We start from the raw sequence: 17070 nt of genomic DNA, 5'->3' as shown, positions 1-17070 counted from the left end.
TGTTGTCTGAAATTAAATAAGAATACATTTGTATGTTATCTGAAGTTACCAAAAATAAAGGCTTGTTTAACAATTTGTTGTTTGAATGCATTTTTAAAGACATTAATTGTTAATATAAGCTGAAAACAACGTCACTACGAAATCGAAGTCTGTTGTTTGATTGAGATCAGAAACTCACTCTTATGTTGTTTGTATCAAGCTTTTTTGTTGTGTGATAATTAACTTAAAGAGCTAAATTCATGTTACCGCCTTGAACTTTATGCCTAAAATCATCTGTGTCCCCGAATTTTTAATTTAATCACATATGCTCTTATACTCTCTAATATGATCAATCATAATCATTAGTAAAATAATTCCTTAATTTTTTTTTTTTATAAATTAGTGACAATGCATGGCCACTTAGGGTCAATTTTTTGCCTTGATTGTGTAAATAGTGTGTTTCTTGCATGATTAAAGACTAAAAACTAGTTTGAGTGGACAAAAATATATGAATAAATTGATAGATTAGTGAAGGATTGGCCATAATTGATCAAATTGAAGAGTACAAGGGCACATGAGATCAAATTAGAAGTTTGGGGGCACGACTGATTTTAAGTGTAAAGTTCAGGGTGGTAAAATGATTTTAGCTCTTAAATGAACTTCATTTTTCTGTTGTTTGTTGCAAGTATTTCTATTGTTTGATAATGAATTGAAATTCGAACAGTTTGTTTTGTTACAAGTATGTAGGAACAACAGACAGTTGTTCTTTTTTATTGTTACTGTATTTATGGTACAACATATCATAAACCTGCATGTGTTGGATTTGAATCATATCAAACCTCATTCATTCTGAATAGTCATCAAAGGCATATTATAGGACCTAAAATCAGCAAATTTCTCATTGCATCAATTAACCCACCAGAATATAATCCCATCAGTACCATAATACCACTACGCCAATAATATGATCAGACGACAGTTTTTGACTGTCGTCTGATACCCCTCTTTGCTGTTGACTGAGTGAGTGCCGTCTGATGGAGGTATCAGACAACAGCGAGATTCTGTCGTCTGAAGAAATTTTGGACGAGAGCAGGAACTAACAAAGCTGTTGTCTGAACAGTAGAAAAGACAATAGACAACTTAAAATAGCTGTTGTCCAAAGTGAATTAAGTCTGCAGAATATATAGAAAAGAAACTTCTGAGGTCATTAAGACAACATAACTTACAATGTAGCATTGTCTGTTAAAGTTTCACACTATTTTTCTCATAGTAAACTCTTGTGTGTTGTTTAATCAGACAACAGCTTTTTGGGTTTTGCAATTATTGAAGTTTATTTCCAACCATAGTTTTCCTAGTATGATGTACTAGTTAATGAAGTGAGACAATAGTTTCTTTGTACTCTTTGTTGTTTTCTTTTGTTTCACACAACAAAATATGTACCTTTGTCATTGTGTTTTACAATGTTAGGCAATAGAACCAGTTTAAAAGATATTGTTGTTATGTTGTACAGACAACAGTTTTTTCATTTGATTTTTTTGGTGCTCAATTGTAAGACAATGGTTTTCTGGTGAAATTGCATTGTCTAAGATTGGATAATAAAACATACATTCTAGATATTGCATCTAACAAAAACTTATCAATCAATGCATCCACAAACACATCCAATATTGATACCAAAAGGTTTCCATTAATTCCAACAAGATCTACAATATTCCATTAGCAGTATTCATTCCAATAACATCAACACAATATTCATCCAGAAAATTCCATTATGAATTGATGGTACAGTTTAACCACAACTAACTGAAGCTTGAGGCAATGCAGGGAGGATTCAAGAGGATTTGTAGCAGGAACTGGCTCTACATCTGCACAGCTTCCAGTAGCAGACCTGTAGAGAATTGGGCACTCAGATGTAATGCAACATAGTGCAAAATGCTAGTTGATACATATGGAAATAGCATATAGAAGTGAAACCATAATAAAGAAATCAGCAAGCAATATAATTAATAAGATTAATCTACATAAAGTAAATCTCAAACTTGAACACATACATAATAGCACAATGCAGGCATAATCAACAAGACATACTTGCAGAAGCAAATATGCATAAGAAGTGGCCAGTAGCTAAAGAATTTAGAAGAGATCAGACACTTAAAAAGTTAAAAGAATCTACCTCATCAATGGTACTTTCTCATTCTCTGCATCTTTAGCTTTCTGTCAAGTTGAGATGATGAACAGATTTGTTGATCCTATAAGCAATCCAAAGTTGAGAGGATGAACAAAGTTACAGACTTAACAAAATCAAATGTATGACAGTAGGTGGGCATAAATAGCAAGGAAAAGCATAGTTTAGTAAATAATAACAAAAAAAATGTAGCTACAATACATATGCGTAGGCATACATGGAAAATGCTGACCAATTTTATCAAAATAAGCTTCCTAACATAACAAAGCTTCTCAGTTGCAATGCACGTCTTGGAATACCCCATGAAAGTGTGAAAAAAAAAAATTAGGCATTATCTCTACTCTCTAGGAACATAAGCATTAGTAAACCATTAATTAGAAAATCTGTGTTACATAATATATAAACCCTTTAGAAAAGTTCAAAGTTTCAGGTGCGAGAGAGCACTAACCAATGAAACAGCTACTACTTGAAATGCAATTTATCACTATTAGAAAGAGAGAGATCAGATCAAAGAAAAAGAGGCAATTGCATTCTCAAAATTAATGTATTCTACTAGAAATCAAAGGCTATTTGTAGAATGAGTGGTGAAGTAACTGCAATGCTTACTCAAACCATGAAGAACAGAATATTATCCTGGAATGAAATATAAAGAGTATAGTGCAGTTCTAAAAGGGTAGAAGTTGCAGTATTTGACAAAAGTTTTTCCTAACACCTCATATATATTTCTTGATACAATACGCCTTTCAAACTCAAAATTTAGCATGAGCGTCCTAGTAGGACAATATATTGAAGAGCTAAAACAATTTAAAAGTATTAAGTTATTGAATAGTTGCAAAGTTCCTTAGTCAGTCAGTCAAATCGACCTCAGTACCCACTTTGTTTAATGTTTAAACACTGAACTATCCATAAAAAGCTATTTCCGAGAGATGGAAAGTTTGAAATTCTTCAAGGCAAGCTATTTAATTCATTTGAAAAGTTTTAAACACCCTAAACCATGTATCAGAAGTGAATTACGACTTCTTCTACTAAATATGGACAGTAAAATTAAGGCCCCAACCATGAAGAAAAGTAACTGCATAAACATACCTTCAGACTCGTCCCATATGTTTCAAAATTTGTATTATATTTGACAAAACCTAATAGCAAAGGCAGAAGCTTAGAACTAACTCACTAAGTTATGTTTAATTTTGAAAGAAAAAAAAAAACGAAAAAAATACATAAACTATAAAGAAGAATAAATTTAAACTGAGCTAATTGTATATACCTCTGTAGTTGAAGATTTGAACAAAGATAGCCAAAAACAGAGGTATTTTTTCAGAAATCATCTTATCTTAAATAACGGTCGAACTTCAAATGTTCTACGAAGCCAACAGACTAAAGAGGACCAGCAGTTGAAATTTTGTTTCTGTAAAGTAGAGAAAACTCCAACAACATCTAGGGACCCTTCCCACTCCTTTTTATTTGTTCCTACCCTTAACTAGAAGTAAATCAAAATGAAGTTGCGAAACTAGCTACGGAACCAGAATAGCTCAAACCTAGTTTCAAACATCCATTAAAAATCAAGAACGATTCTTTCACCACAGAACAATATAAAGCTAAAAAGTAAGAACCAGTCAAGGAGCTCAACTTGTGTCCGATACTTCGATACAATGCCTCGGTTTCCGAGCAAAGCCTCCCTTGATCAATGGCCGATTCTCCAGGCAACGATGAAACCAAACGCCTCTGTCACTACCTTAAAACACATTAATAAACTGAAAATGATGAAGAAAACGGATTAAAGAGGTGAGCTCCGTCGTGCTTACCAGGCCTAGCAAGCTAGAAGAGTAGTAATCTTCAAGTACTTAAATAATTTCAAGCACAAGATGCTCAGAAAGAAAAGCACGAATTCATAACCGTTCTCCTCTGCTTCAGCCTTCAGTACTCAAACTAATCCATTCAAGATCTCCAAATTTAGAAAACGTAAATAAAAAAATCCATAATCTTTAGAACTGAAGCTTCTTGACAAAAAGAAGAGTACAAAGCTTACTAAATCAAAGCGATGGCAGAGGTGTTGCAAGATGGCAACCGAAATCTGACGAAGGCTAGGGAGTAGCAGCTTGGAGGATCGCGTACGGAGGCAGGAGTGGGTGCACGGCGGTGCTGGGCTTGGGTTTTGATCGGATTGAGCTCCTAGCTGGTTCGATTGGTGGTGTCGGTGTCGTGCATTGGTGACTGAAAATAGTGGCCTCCAACGATGGCAAAGAGAAGTGGAAGGAGAGAGAAGAGAGAATTAGCCGTGCGGCTGAGGAAGAGAGAGAGAAAGAGAGTGTTGGGTTTCTACGGTTAGTTCCTTTAAATACTAGTCAACATCAAAGTAAAATTTGGTCGAACGGTGGGAAAGAGTGAAAATTGAAAATTTGGCTAAGTGTTAAATTTAAGTATATTGTTAAATTTAATTTGGTCGAACGGTGGGAAAGAGTGAAAATTGAACAATTCCATGTTTGCTGTCGTCTAATATGTGTTGTCTGATTCATTTTTTGGCGTAGTGTACTAAACTAGCTAGCTAGCTTTTACATTAGCCAATTTCAAGTACTATCATTGTTGTGATCAGCATAATATCTTGATCCTAATCTAACTGAGCATAAACCCAAATATGTTCATCTTCTTCTCCTCTCATACATATCTCTCTAAACCGTGCTATTTGCTCTTAAAACACATCTACGCTCTGCTCTTTTATTTTCATGGGATTGTTCTATCTTCGAATTAATTTCTCATACTTTCCTACTCAATTTCAGCAGATATAAAAAGCATCTCCATGCTTGTTTGTAGGATAGGTTCTTCTTTTTTTATATTGTGATTGATAATCTCTCAAGATCAGTTATTTTATTTTTCTATTTTTGCAGGATATAGTTTACATGTTGCTGAATTCAAATTATACCAGTCCTATGGAAGATGAGAAAAGAATAGTATGTGAGGCTTTTAAGAAAATGAATAGATCTGGGATGCAAAGTCTGTGAAATGGTGAGATGAGGGAAGAAGATGAAGATATGAGAATTGGAATGAAATCGTGTTTTCATTAGATCCATAGGATTCATTCACCTAAAGTCAAACGACTAAGATTGATTCGTTCCGTTTTGTTCCTTAAATTGTGTCCTGCATGTGAGCAGCCCTTACATTATATATAAATGTGATGTAAATTGATAATTTGAGCATATTTAATTTTTTTTTTTTAATGGTTGTAACCTAGTGAAAGACTTAGCTATTACGCCTTTTAATTAGAAAAATACTACCAAGGAGGAGAACGTAATACCGAAATCCCGTGAATGAAAATGAACAAATACAACAAAAGAAGTATAAAAAATCACTATAAAAGAATTTTGTGGTTTGATCTAGATGGTTGGACTGCTTCCATTTAATATCATACATGCAACACTACTCCCATGTAAATGAATTTTGATATTGATGTTTTTAGGAGTATTCAACCTTGATTGCAGATGAAATCAAAAGGAAATATTTTCTTTATGAAGTAAAATTTATTGTCACTGACATACGAAATTTTTGGGAAATTTCAGAAAAAAATTCAGCGTGAATTTTTTATATTATGATATTTATGTGTAGATATTTCAGAAATTAAGAATTTCGCAGAAATAAACGAAAAATTTCAGAGAATTTCGAAAAACTCCAGACAAAAATGATACAGCGGATAAATTTCGTCTCAATACTTCAAAATTACAGAAATTTTGGCAGTTTCAGAGAAATTCAATATTTTCAAACATTTATTTCTTTTAGGTTGATTAATTTAATGTTTAAAATTGTTGAATGTGGGTTTAAGGTTTGGCTCTCCGGTTTGGGCAAAAATATGGACCCACAATCGATTAAATCTATATCTAATGCTTGAGTATCCAATTGCTCATCTCATCCTTACAACAATTTGAATGAGATGAACAAATGAGCTTTCCTTTAAAATGGGGTTTAGAACCGTCAAGCTATTTAGCCCATCTAATTCCTTCATTAACATAAGCTGCAAACATAGCTCCGTTGCTCAATACACATTTAATTACCCAAAAAAATTGCTCAGCCCCCTACCTATTACCTAATGCATCAACTCACCATTTTCAACTTCTAATATCTTATTCATCAAGTCAGTTCTTCACACAAATCTACCATTTGCAGTTTTGCACAAAACATTTAAGGGTCCTTGATTCAAAGCACTAAAATTAACTCACTTACTCCAGCAACAAATTTTTATTCCCACTAACTAAATTTAAAGGGAAATGACAATTTTACCCTCAACCTAATTAATAAACTACATATCTCTCTCTCTCCCCCCTCCCCCTCCCCTCCTCCTCCTCCTCATTCTTCTCCACTTTCATGGTACTTAAATGACGCCTCGTCTAGCTTTGGACGCCCGCCAACGGTCAGGGATCGGCCTGAGTGTTCGTCGTTGTTGTCTTCCATCCGACTCGCGCAATAGTCGTCGTCATCATCTGTCCGACTCACGCAATGAGGTGGATCTGCTCTAGCGGCTCACCGTTCTCATCTTCGACACAACCTCATATTCTGGCAACCATGTGTGTCCGGGAGTAGTGAAGGCTGTGAAGAGATTGTGGAGAGGGGATTCTCTGTAAGTGAGTCTTCAGTAGAGGAGTAGGTGGATGTCGCCAAAGTAAAGCAGTTTTGTACAGCGATGGAAGAAAGGGCCAAACAAGCACCTTCTCCGTCAAATATGCAACGTAGGGCATCTGCAACGAGGTACTCCTATTAGATACTAATGTATAGATCATCTCTGCAAAATTTCAGCCAAATTGATGGTCGTTAAGGCATTGATAACTGCGTTAAGGCATTGATAACTGCGTTAAGGCATTGATAACTGCCTTAAAGCTAGTATGGTTAGGGTGGACATATTTAGTTCGTCCATTGGTTTAAGTGAGTTAGATACCTTAAAGATCATCAATTTAGCTGAAACTTTGCAGAGATGATCTATACATTAGTACCTAAAAACTGAACGGTCGAGATGTAGATATGAGACCGAAAAGTGGCCCTAAACTCCAACCTCACACGTTAATTTCAGAGTGAGGCCTCACTCTGGATAGGATCTGTGTATATATATTTTTTAACAATGCATTTTTGGTTTTAATGGGTTTGTATGGGTAATAAAGTTTTTATTGCTCCTCAATAAAAGTTTTGAATTGATGTAATCTCCTCATCTTTTTCCTTAATCAAAGTTTTATTTTTTTAATTTTGGGGAGATTAGTTCTACTTTCTCCCAATAATTTTTTTTCCCCTCACTAATTGGGGGGCAATAAACCTCTCCAGCAACCAATGAGATCTCCAGTGACCTCTTTAGGGACCTCCGGCGAGGTTTCATAAACTTTTATTGCCCCTTAATAAATATTTAGTAGGAGGCAATAAACCTCTCCGGTGACCTATGAGATCTCCGACAACCTCTTTAGGGATCTCTAGAGAGGTTTTCAGAGAAGTCCAGCCGTCCACGATTGGTGATCGGATTCCGGCGATCAGGTGAGCGGACTTCTGCGAAGTCTCCTATGGCTTCTCTCTCTTCCATTTTCATTCTCTCTATGTGACAAAGGAGTGAGGGCAAAGTAGTCTCAATAATAACTAAAAAAAATTACACACAAGTGTTATTTTGAAACTTAAATTAGCCATAAGGCCACCAAAGTTTTTTTGTACGTAGAAGGCCACTTGTCTCTTCAAATTATTTCCTCTCTGACAATTTTACCCTTCATGGAAAAAAACTAACTCCATCGATCAATCTCTCGCCAAAACGTAAAGTGATTCATTCTCTCTCCTCTCTCTCTCTCTCTCTCGCCAACGAGAAAACCTTTTCTCACCGTCTTGCTCGGCTCCAGCAACTCCCTTCCTCACCATCTCACTCGGCTCCGGTAACACTCTTCCTTAACTCCATAGCCGATTATGTCGCCGATTCCCTCTCCATTACCTTTCTCAATTGAAGCAGGAGTAGATTCTCACCGTCTCCGCGCACGAGGACAACGTCGCCGGAACATAGCTCATCGAGGTCCTTAAATCCACCGCCTCCAACACCAATCCGGCTATCTCACGATCCCGCGCGCAAGGCAAGAAGGATGAAGATAAAGCTGATCTGATCTGATCGGCGTCTTCGATATTGCCGCGTTGTTCAACTCCGGCAACCTTACGCTCCTCATCGAGATACGAGGTCGTCAGTGTCCTCTAATTCAGCCTGAGCAGATTCCAGATCGATGTCCAACTAATCGCATGCTATTATTCTTCTTCTTCTTGGAAATCGGCTGCGGCCACCAAGCAAGAGGTCCTCTAGGTGATTTTCGAGTCTTCTGAGAAGATTCTACTGTGCGTGAGGACATACGAGAACGAATTGGCGAGGCTGGGATTAGTCGGAGTCCTGGATTTTTAGCAGGCTCTGACGGCGGCTGCTGCTTATAGAGGAGAGGTCGCCGACGAGCACATTAGGGATGGCGTGGATGCTATGGTTGTGGAGACTTTGTTCCTGGCAAACTTCGACCCGTACAGTACAATCTCGATCCGGGTAACTTCAGCTGCATTTGGAATTGATCGGTCTATGTTTTCGTTGTGCTAAGTTTTTTATTTTCTTATAGATTTGTGGTTTGAATCATGCATTGTTACTGTTTTTGGAGAAGGTAGAAACTCCTGTATTGTTATTTGTCATTCAATTTGATAGCTTTGGTTTGATTTGTGTAATTACTATGAATTTTACATTTGTTTTGATTTCTGAGTAGCTTTTGTATTGTTTTGAGTTATGGTAATGAAATTGGATCTTAATTTTATGCCTCATTGTTCAATTTTGATGTTATGGTATCTATGTTTCTGATGGTGTTTTATTCTGGTATGTGTTTTTGTTTTTGTGGTTGAATTCTAGCAATATCTGTCTTGCATTCGCATCATTTTAGAAAGAGAGCAAGTGAAGCAGTTTTTAACGTTGGTGAGAGTAGCTTTCGGTTTTGGTGAGAGTAGCTTTTTGTTGATGGTGAGAAGAGTTTTTGATGTTAATTAGAGTATCTTTTGTTGTGGTAAGAGTAACTTTTGGTGGTGATGATTGTAGTTTTTTGAGGTGTGATAATAATTTTTGACGTTGTTGAGAGTAGCTTTTGTTGGCGGTGACGGTATTTTTTGAAACCCCCAAGAGATCTGGCAGGAAACCGGAGATCAGAGCAAATATTGCAAGAGCTAGTTTGGAATGGAAGACCTTCAAAAGATTGGTGCAAATTTCTGCACTAGAAGACAAAAACTGTAAAACAGGACCTGTACGGATTCCGGCAGCATTTCCGGCCACACCACGGTGAACTAAGATTTGCAATTTTATCAGAATGATCTACACTCATTGAGGAACATTTGTTATGAAGAAACCGAAGGCTAATTCTGAATTCTTGGTGGAGATTGAATTGAATGAAGAAAGTACGAAAACATGACGAAATGAGAGTCAACGCCAGATTTCGCCCAAGTTGGCTGGCCAAGACCATGTGTGGAGGACAAGGAAGAGCTTACAAGGGTTAGAGACTTTAGGTGGGAAGACTTTAGGTCTAGGTTATTTTGAAATTCAAAATTTGAAATATGACAAGTGGTCTCATTCTTACACCTTACACATTTGTCTCCCATTTATTATTTTGTTTCCTTACACAATGACCCATCTACCCTTACTTTTTCTCCTCCACCAAAATATCTATAGGCTTTCTAGGTCATTTCTATGTGGAGTTAGAGACTAGATCCACATTTTGTGCTTACACATTTGTCAATTACATCTAGCCCTTCATTTTCTTTGATCTCCACCCTCCATTCATCACTTTTGGCCAATAAAAACACCCTCCCCTCATTTGGACGTTTTGGGATGTCTTCCATGATCCATTTCATTTCCTTTCTCTCTCCATTTCCTCTCTATTTTCCATAGTTCTTCATCTTTTAGGTAGTTTAGCTTAGCTTTTGTGTAGAGAAAAGTATAAAGTGTCTTGGGTTTTTACCAAAAACCGAAGATCCTTTACATCTTTGATCAATCACACCTTAGTTTCATCATTTCAAGCCTTTCTTCTTCAAGTTTCTAAGAGCTTTGTGGATTTTTATGACAATTTGGGTTTGAGAAAACCGGAATTTCCATACTTTAAAACGTCTCTCACTAGTTTTGCATCAAGGAGAGCTAGTTTGGTAATCAACCACTTTCTCTACTCTTCTTCTATTTTGCTTGATGTTATTATGTTTATGGGTTTGATTTATGTACTTGCTTGGAATCAAGAAGGAGAAGATCCAGTCAACGTCTCTCACTCTCAAGAACTTCGCGGGGACCGTAACAAAGACCTTGGGATTACTTTTCTTGCGTATCAAGGTAGGTCCAGCAGAGGGAGTTTATGCTTTCTTTGTGACAGATTGCTATGCGGCCTACAGCGCTATCCTGGGAAGGGACTGGATTCACCGGAGCTACTGTGTTCAGTCAACCCTCTATCAGGAACTTATTATGTGGAACAGGGAGACAGATAAAGCTGAGGTGATCAAAGCGGATCCTCGTCCATTCCCAGTATGCGCAAACTATGTAGATGCCAGGTACTATTTGGAGCCTATCGCTCCATTGCAAGTCAGTGGCCTCGATAACAAAGGCCACCCCACAGGGGTGACGGCCTCTGAACTGGCACAGTGGGGGCTTACGCTCGCAAAAGAAGGCTTGGAAAGGCCTGGCCACGCTGTGCCTAAACCCTTAAACGATTAATGGATTACGACCTTCCAGAGGAAGGGATAGAGGCCCTCCACTCGCTGTACGAAAGATTATCATCATATCTAGTGGAAAAAGAGGCCTATGAGCGAATCGCGACTTTGGAAATCATTGAAGAAGAACTCTCTGATCAGGAACAAGAGGATGAGGTGGAGATTCAGCTCGCTCCGGCAGCGTTGAACGACACGCCTCCCAAAGTCAGAGACCCTACCGAGAAGGTCAATCTCGGGACAGCAGATGAGCCCATGGAAGTGGCTATCAGCGCTTACCTAGAGCCTAGCGAGAAACAGAGGCTTATCGACTTATTGCTAGAATTCAAAGACTGCTTTGCGGAAAAGTACGAGGATATGCCCGGCCTGTCACCAGACTTGGTTTGCCACCAGCTACCAACACTCCCTGACAAGAGGCCTGTGAAACAAGAACCGCGAAGAATGAATTCAGAAACTCAAATCCTCGTCAAAGAGGAGGTTGAAAAAATGCATAAATCAGGCATTATCAGGGTGGCCAAATACAATCAGTGGCTATCTAACATAGTGCCTGTCCGCAAGAAGAATGGCAAGATGAGGGTTTGCGTAGACTATAGAGACCTTAATACTGCTACACCTAAGGATGTCTACCCCATGCCGGTCGCGGATATGTTGGTCGACGCCGTTGCGCGACATGAATTATTGTCCTTCATGGACGGCACTGCAGGATATCACCAGATTCCGGTCGCAGAAGAAGACAGACACAAAACCGCGTTCCGTTGCCCTGGGTTCGCGGGCGTTTTTGAATATGTGGTTATGCCTTTTGGACTGAAGAACGCTGGTGCGACTTATCAAAGAGCCATGAACCTAATCTTCCATGACATCCTTGGAAAGATTTTGGAGGTTTACATTGATGACGTGGTTATCAAATCTCAGAAAAGAGGGGATCACATCACAGATCTCAGGAAAGTATTCGAGCGCATGCGACAGCACAAGCTTAAAATGAATCCCGCTAAGTGTGTTTTTGGGGTTCAAGCAGGAGACTTTCTTGGGTTCATTGTCCATCAGAGGGGAATTGAGGTCCCTGAAGACAAAGCGAGCGCAGTCATCAACGCATCTCCGCCACGCACGAAGAAAGAGCTGCAGCGTTTGCTCGGTAAAATCAACTTTTTGAGACGCTTTATCTCTAACTCTGCAGGTAAGATCCAGCCTTTCTCTCCTCTGCTGAAGCTACAGGGCCAGAGCGAGTTTGTCTGGGAGCATAAACACCAAGAGGCTTTTGATAAAATCAAGGCCTACCTGGCGAGCCCACCAGTGCTCGTTCCTCCTAGGGCTGGATTCCCATTAAAACTATATATTTCAGCAGCTGAGGCCTCCATTGGCAGCCTGCTCGCCCAAGACGATGAGGATGGTGTCGAACATGCCATATTCTATCTTAGTAGGACACTCACAGACTGCGAGACAAGGTACACTCCGATGGAAAAGCTGTGTCTCACATTGTACTTCTCAGCATGCAAGCTGCGCCACTACATGTTATCCTTTACCACTTGCATCATCGCTCAGACTGACTTGGTCAAGTACATGCTGTCGCGGCCTATTCTGAGAGGCCGCATTGGCAAATGGGTATTGGCTTTATCTGAATTCTCGCTACAGTACGTGCCACAAAAGGCAGTAAAGGGACAGGCTATCGCAGACTTCCTAGCACACCACCCTACCTTGGACATCCCTGTAGTGAAGGAGTTAGAGATAGCAGTTGTGACCATAACTCGGCCAGATTTAGCGCGCATCCCAGAATACGCTATTCGGTATCAAGCCACAGTCTCCTTGCAGCCCTGGATACTGTACTTTGATGGTTCAAGAACGGAAACGTTAGCAGGGGCAGGGATTGTTCTGGAGAATCCAGCGGGCGATCGTTTTTCTTATTCTTTTCAGTTGGAGTTCAAATGTACAAACAATCACGCAGAGTATGAGGCCCTGATCATTGGCCTAGAGGTTCTGCTAGAGTTGGGAGTAAGGGACGTTCAGGTACACGGCGACTCTTTGCTTATAATCAACCAGCTCCAAGGAAAGTACAAGTGTGAAAGCTTTTTGCTTATACCCTATTTGCATCGCGCCATTGAGCTTCTGGATCAATTCGATGCTGCGGATTTGGAGCACATACCCCGTGAGCGCAACTTTGCGGCCAATGAGCTCGCTCAATTGGCTACAGGCATTACATTGAAGTATGGCGTTCGCGAGCGCATCCTGAAGGTCGAGCGCCGCACACTGCCTTCGTGGCTCGCGCGGCCTGACCCACCGGATGATCCAGTTGTCGCGGTTCTCGAGCCTATTGACGTCGATTGGCGCATTCCGCTGACTGACTACCTCAAGCAACCAGACCCTACAGCAGACAGGAAGACTCGTTTTCTTTCCTTGAATTATTTCCTCAGAGGTGACGAGCTGCGACGACGTGGGGAAGATGGCGTAGACTTTCGCTGTGTCCATGGCCGCGAAGCCAAGAGGTTGATGCGCGAAGCGCACACGGGAGTATGTGGAGCCCATCAAGCAGGCCCCAAGATGCGTTGGCTTATCAGAAGACATGGGTATTATTGGCCCAGCATTTTGAAGGACTGTATCGCGTTCGCGAAAGGTTGCCAAGACTGTCAGGCGCATGGTCCAGTGCAGCACATTCCCAATATTCCCATGCAACCCATTATTAAACCTTGGCCTGCCCGAGGCTGGGCTTTGGATTTGATTGGGATGATTCACCCTCATTCCTCGCTCCAGCATAAGTTCATCATTGTAGCCACTGATTTCTTCACGAAATGGGTTGAGGCTGAACCTTTGAAGGAAGCTTCCGGCGCTACCATTCGCCAGTTTATCTTTTAGAATATTATTTGCAGGTTTGGCATTCCAGAAGTGTTGGTCTCAGACAGGGGGGCAGCATTTATGGGCGGTGAGGTAGAGAAACTTGTCAAGGACTTGGGCATCCAGTTCGTCCACAGCACACCATATTATGCCCAATCCAATGGTCAAGCAGAGGCCAGTAACAAAATTATTATCACCTTGCTCAAGAAGATGCTTGTTGAAAACCCTAGACAGTGGCACGATACGTTGTATGAGACCTTATGGGCTTATCGTACCTCCAAGAGGAATCCCACTGCTACGACCCCCTATGCACGAATGTTCGGTCATGATGCCATCTTACCTTTGGAAATCAACGTCCAGTCTCTGCGCGTCCAAGATCAGCATCACTTGATCGGGGAAGATTATGTTCAGGCGATGTGGCAAGAACACGAAGATCTCAGCGAGCAACGTTTGGCAGCTTTGGACAACTTGGTTTTGGAAAAGCAACGGATTGCTCGCGCCTATGACAAGAAGACGCGTGGCCGTAGTTACAAAGAGGGTGACTTGGTTTGGAAGGCTGTTTTGCCTTTTGGCGAGAAGTTGACCGGTCGCGGTAAATGGACTCCGCGATGGGAAGGACCCTTCGTTGTTCATCGCATTCTGGAGCGCGGGGCCTTTCACCTCAAAGATTTGGATGGCGACCTCCATCGCAATCCCATTAACGGGCGTTTCCTGAAGAAATACTACCCTAGTGTTTGGGAGTTTGAAGATCCACCGGATCAACCTTCTTCTCAGCCAGGGGGGCAACCTTAGTTTCCCCAGGTTCGCTTCATCCATATTCAGGCCTTTTCTGTGGCCTTAGTATCCTGTACTTGCTTCACCTACGAATACTAGGGGGGCAACACTCTGTACATTCAGGCCTTATTTGAGGCTTTATTTTCGGTCAACAATTTCAAATTTCTTGTTATTGTTGTCAATTTTTCTTTTCTTTGACATTATGGTGTTAAGAATGCATGTAATGGCCTATACCTGAGGCCTTATTTTATACATTGATTTGCAAAAAGTGTTAAAAACTTTCATTCATAAAGTGGCTTTGCGGCCAAAGAGCAGTACAAAGTGCAAATCAAAATAATTACATTTGCGGTTTACAAGGCCAGAAGTGGCTTAGAGTAAAAACCATAAAGTTACAGATCTACTAAGAGTTTCTGAATCTTGTGGCAGCGAAGGGGCTGTGCTCGGGCATTCATACTCTTCCTCTCTTCACCCACATGCCTCCTCTGATCTGAGTTGCAGCCGCTACCGTCTGTATAGGACGAAAAAGGAAGGAAATAATCCATCGCAACCCTTTTGGTTGGATTACCCTCCGGGATGGAGATGGTCTTCACGGAGAGTGCGACTCACAACCACATCTACCTCCAAGGGAAAAACATAAGTCACGCAGTCAGACCCTGGAGGTAGGCTACGGAGCAAGAACAGGCGACCCATATTGGTCTTCCGCCCTTCTTCCTCCTGCTCCACGCGGGCAATCTGAGAGAGGGGACCCCTCAGAATCGGGTTCCGCCGCGGCGGGAGCACCACATGTTCTTCAGTCTAAATGAAACCGGTGGATTTCACCACGACTTCCAGAGACCAAAGACATGTGGTTGGACCTGAGGTTAGGCCATAAGACCTACCCAGGTATTGAGGTTAAGCCATAAGGCCTAGGAATTTGAGGCTAAGGTTGATATCGTGAGGAGAAGATTGTAGAAACTGGAGGAAGAGAAGTAGAGATTGTGATACTATTTCTGGGAAACCCATATTCATTTGTGTATATCATCTCCCCAGAGTGCAGGTATTTATAGTGCCAGTCTCAGTGGCCTTGACCGTACGATGGGTGGTTGTGATATTCTCACTGCCATCAATGAGCGTATCAATTGGTGTTAAATACTAAGATCTCGGAAATGAAGATAATTGAAAGCGCGTGGGAGGCGGGGCAGTCTCCAAGGAGGTAACCGCTCCATTTCGAGATTATCTTTTCAATCTTTTCAAACAGTTTTAAAAGCATTAAAACAAATTAAAGCGCTGAACAGTTCGAGAAGTTAAGTTGATATGTATTTGGGCCAAGCAATGTGGGCTAAATATTAAGTTAATAATAATATTATTGTTCATACAAAACATGGGCTTAATTCTAGAGGCCCAAAAGTCTGCGGCCTGCATGGGTCAGGCGAAGGAAAAGTTCATCTAAACGAAAACTAGCATCCGCAACAGCTTGTGCGGCTTGTTGGGCTGCCACGCGAGCCTGAGCCAGTTCCTGGGATAGCGTCTCGAAGGCAGCGAGGGGTTGTTCTAACTGAGGCTCCGCATGAGTAAGCCTGGTAGTAACGTCAGTTAACCGGGCTTGAAAAGCCTGAATCTGGGACCTCAAGTGGTTCCTTTCGAGCGTCAGTTCCCTGATGAGGTTAGCTTGGTCACCCAAGAAATCGCGCGCGGTCTCTGTGTGCTGAGTGAGGTTCTGATAGTGCGTCTCGGTCTGCCTAGCCTGCGCGTTCGCGACTGCCCGCTCATTGAGCCCTTGAGGGAGATTTTGCAGCAGTTGATCGACCTCTTGGAACTGATCTTCAGTGATGGCTCCCTCGCTGAGAAGTACCCTTAAATATTCTAAGACTCTCACGGGCGCACCAGGAATCAAGATATCAGGGCCCAGGAAGCGACGAAGGCCTTCTCTAGCTTCATCTACGACCCCAGGAGGGGTCACTTCGAGTACACGAGCTAACCTTTCCAGAGTGGAGGGAGTTGGTTGCTCAGCGACAGGGGCCTCAGCAGGTTCAGCGACAGGTGCTGCCTCTGGCATTGGTTCAGGAAGGTCTCCCAATTCTCCGGCTTCAGTGACTTGAGGGGCAGGGGGAAGAAGTTCCTGACCAACCATATTAAGAGCGGGCTCAGCAGCTTCTGCCTCTACAGCTTCAGCTACAGCGTCCTCAGTGTTGAAGGCATTTGGATGCTGGAAGAAGGTATTGTCAGAATAGAATATTTAAGCCAGGAAGTAATAATGAATTAGTTGGTTAAAGGAAATACCTCCTCGGCTGGGGGCTCACGCACAACGACCGCTGGCATTACCTCTGGGTTAGCTTCGCTGGGAATAGGAATTGAGTCAGGCGCTATCTGTTCCAGGACAGGTATATCGCTTGGTTCCTTGCGAGGTGCATCCGGTAGCGGTACTCTATCTTCGGCCTCAGGCGAGCTATCATCTATGATCTGCACTGGGATCAAGGCCAACTGTGCATTACTGGCAGCGCCCGCAGGAGGTGGAGAGTTGTTCACAATAGTTGGCGCTTGGGATTGGGAAGCAGATGTGCCTTCACCAACAGCTGAAGATCCTTCTTCAGTTTGTCTCAAGGACCTATGGCGAACCTGCGAATGAGGAT

General features: G+C 41.4%; 1 long non-coding RNA gene across 2 annotated transcripts; it reads right to left on the bottom strand.

Moving 5' to 3' along the window:
• Positions 1 to 1636: 1636 nt before the first annotated feature.
• On the bottom strand, positions 1637 to 4464 carry LOC133738275 (uncharacterized). Of its 2 annotated transcripts, XR_009860051.1 has the most exons (6): positions 4191 to 4464; positions 3967 to 4090; positions 3792 to 3886; positions 3251 to 3300; positions 2153 to 2228; positions 1637 to 1867 (listed from the first exon to the last, which is right to left on the bottom strand). It is a non-coding gene; the product is annotated as an uncharacterized LOC133738275 (long non-coding RNA). The 2 variants fall into 2 exon arrangements; XR_009860050.1 differs by lacking the exon at positions 3251 to 3300.
• Between the last annotated feature and the right edge of the window lie 12606 nt (positions 4465 to 17070).

The sequence above is a fragment of the Rosa rugosa genome, chromosome 3 (assembly GCF_958449725.1).
Source record: "Rosa rugosa chromosome 3, drRosRugo1.1, whole genome shotgun sequence".
Taxonomy (NCBI): domain Eukaryota; kingdom Viridiplantae; phylum Streptophyta; class Magnoliopsida; order Rosales; family Rosaceae; genus Rosa; species Rosa rugosa.
The sequence above is the reverse complement of the archived record's forward strand: the minus strand, read 5'-3'. Positions and strand labels throughout refer to the sequence as shown.